The sequence below is a fragment of the Benincasa hispida genome, chromosome 10, assembly GCF_009727055.1.
Source record: "Benincasa hispida cultivar B227 chromosome 10, ASM972705v1, whole genome shotgun sequence".
Classification (NCBI taxonomy): Eukaryota; Viridiplantae; Streptophyta; class Magnoliopsida; order Cucurbitales; family Cucurbitaceae; genus Benincasa; species Benincasa hispida.
This window is the reverse complement of record NC_052358.1, coordinates 8,813,736-8,816,587: the sequence shown is the minus strand read 5'-3', so window position 1 is coordinate 8,816,587 and position 2,852 is coordinate 8,813,736. Positions and strand designations below refer to the sequence as shown.

At 35.0% G+C, this 2,852-nt stretch overlaps 1 non-coding gene across 1 annotated transcript; it reads left to right on the top strand.

Annotated features, from left to right (window-relative positions):
- Positions 1–252: 252 nt before the first annotated feature.
- Positions 253–359, top strand: LOC120089610. Its single transcript, XR_005485283.1, has one exon. It is a non-coding gene; the product is annotated as a small nucleolar RNA R71 (small nucleolar RNA).
- Positions 360–2,852: the final 2,493 nt, after the last annotated feature.

Genomic DNA, 2,852 nt, shown 5'->3' with positions numbered 1-2,852 from the left:
AAGTCGCCCTCTCTTATCCTTTTCTCAATTTTTGGCATGCTGTAAATTTAATTTCACTGCATAATTATTTCTATAATTTGTGTTCTGTGTAAAATTGAAATTGGGACCAATCTCCATGTTTTCACTTAAAGCCTTCACAAGTTCCTTCAGTAAGATTTGTCCATAAGGCCATTTGTGGTGACTACGTTTTCTATCATATGGGATGGTCTATTCAATCCTCCATAAAAGGTCTCCATCTGGACAGTTAGAGGCAATCCATGGTTAGGAAAATTTTTTAGAAACCTTTTGAATCTTTCCCATGCGTCACGGAGTGTTTCAGATTCTCCTTGATCAAAATTTGTACACATAATATTGAGTTTTTGAGTTTTTAGAGAGAAGTACAATAAACTAGAACATCACATACCCATAGTTTGTCTTTACTGGGTATCATATACCTATAGGTTTTTCTCCCACTTGCCCTAGATTATATAAACCGTAGTCCTAGACTCACTAGGTGACCTTCAAATACTTTAGCTGAGAGGATCACTGTAAACATATCAGTATACAATATACTTCTAATCAACAAATAGGGAACCAACACATGTGTTGGGTTGAAGAAGTATACTGGATTTTGGTAGCCTATGGCTAGGCATACTGTTTTGAACGATGTTCCAATTCCTTAGGATTCTGCACCAACACATGTTCTGGTCTTTCCTAAATTCTGAAATATGTAAACACCCTTTACCTGTAATAAACAGCTTTTGAGACCTCTCCATATCTCATATGGAGTTTCAGAAAACCTTTTAAAGAAATGACGTTCAAAAAGTATATAACAGTCACTACTATATATTCCCAAAACAATTTAGGCAACTAAGCATAGCTCATCTTTCGACTGAACCATGTCTAATAGGGATCTATTTTTCTTCCCGATACACCGTTCTATCGAGAGGCCAGGAGTAGAGAGTTATGACTGGACTCCATTTTTCATCCAATAGTCCTGGAAATTTCAAATTTTTTACGATCTACCTCGATCTAATCGAAGTGCCTTAATTGTTTTACCTAACAAGTTTTTATACACTTTGAACATTTCAAGTGTTTTAGACTTATGATCAAGTCTGATACCACAAGTTAGGTAAATATAACCGTACTTTAAATAATCATCAATTAAACCGATGAAATATTCATACCCTCCTTGTGTCTTGACATTCATCGGACCATATAGGTTTGAATGTGTAAGCTCTAAGAGTTCTTTGGCTCTAAGATATTTTCTTATAAAATATCATTTTATCTTCAAGAAAAGACACACATAATGTTAAAAGATTGTCTTCTAACTGATTTAGATGACCACTTTTAACCATTCTTAATCCTATTAAGATTTATATGATCAACTCTTTAATTGCCAAAGATAAATGATTGAAGAAACCTTTGCCTTTTGTTTATCAGATAACCTCCCTTGTTCACAACTTTGAGAGTAATCTTTTCATCTACAAGCATTCTTCATAAATTAATTTCCTTGTTTTGCTTTTTCCACTTTTTTATCTGCAAGGTACTTCGGGCAATTTCTTTTCTAGTGCTTGTCTTTATTGCAATAGAAACACTTTCCTTTGTCTACAACTTTAGCCTTTCCTTTGCGGTCAGTAGAAGCCTTCCCCTTCCTTTTACTCTTTTTCATCTGAACACTTTTTTTCTTAGAAGAAGAAGAATGAGACTTTATCTTAGAGGACGATCCTCTTTTATCTATAGTGGCAACATTTACCTCTGTTCTTATCCCTTAGTTTTCAAGAGGGACTGATACATCTTTAGCTCATTGAGAAGAGTGGTCAAGTTATATTCTATCTTATTCATCATCGCATTTGTGTGGAATTGTAAGAAGCTCTTCGGAAGAAATTCTAGAATAAAACTGACCTGACTTTTCTCGTCAATGACAGCTCCATTTACTTCTACTATATTGAAATGGACCGTCATTTCTAGGATATGTTCTCTAACAGAGGTCCATTCTTTCATACGACAGTTATAAACATACTGGATGACATTATGTCTAAAGAAGAAGGAAGGTTGTCCAAACATCCCCGCAGAGATTCCATAATCTCTTTTGCAGTATGCATGCGATCGTGTTTCTTCGCCAAAAAATTATATATGCTGGCAATAGTATAGGCTCGGGTCTTTTCATTTTCCCTTGTCTAGTTGTCATATGCTTCCCAAAATGTTTGGTTTGCATTTGAGTCGGTGTTAGGAGGACATTGCTCAATTAAAACAAACCTCAGATCATCTACTACTAGTATTGTATTTAGGTTTAATTTCCATGTAGCGTAATTGTCCCCATTAAGTTTCTCAGAAGCCAGTAATTGTACTAATGAGCTAGTCATCTCTGAAAGTATAAACAAATTCTATTAGTGAATTGCTTTTAAACCTAATCATGTTTTAGCAAAGTAATAATGTACCCAAAATTCATTATTTTATTTACAACGATACTTTAGTGAGTCAAAATAGATGCTACCGAGGGGCAGTCAAATACTCATTCACTAAAGCAAGACATTCTTGACTAAATACTAATTCCAAAATAACTCATATTCCTATAGTCATTTAGTTACCATTTTCGGTCAAGAACTTACTAACACTTAGTAATTCTCGTAAGTGTAAACCCTCCATTTTCATATCTCAGAGGTTGACCCCAATGATGCTATCGAATTGGAGAGTCAAGGTTAGGAATCAACGTAAGAAATCCTATCCATTTTTGAAGTTTGAGTTGTTCTGAATCCCATATTACAACCCTCCGAGGGGATAACTGCCATAAAACAATTAGTATAGGTCGCACAAAGTTGACAAGCAGGTGCAACATAGGGATTTCATGTTCCAAACTAATGGAAGAGACC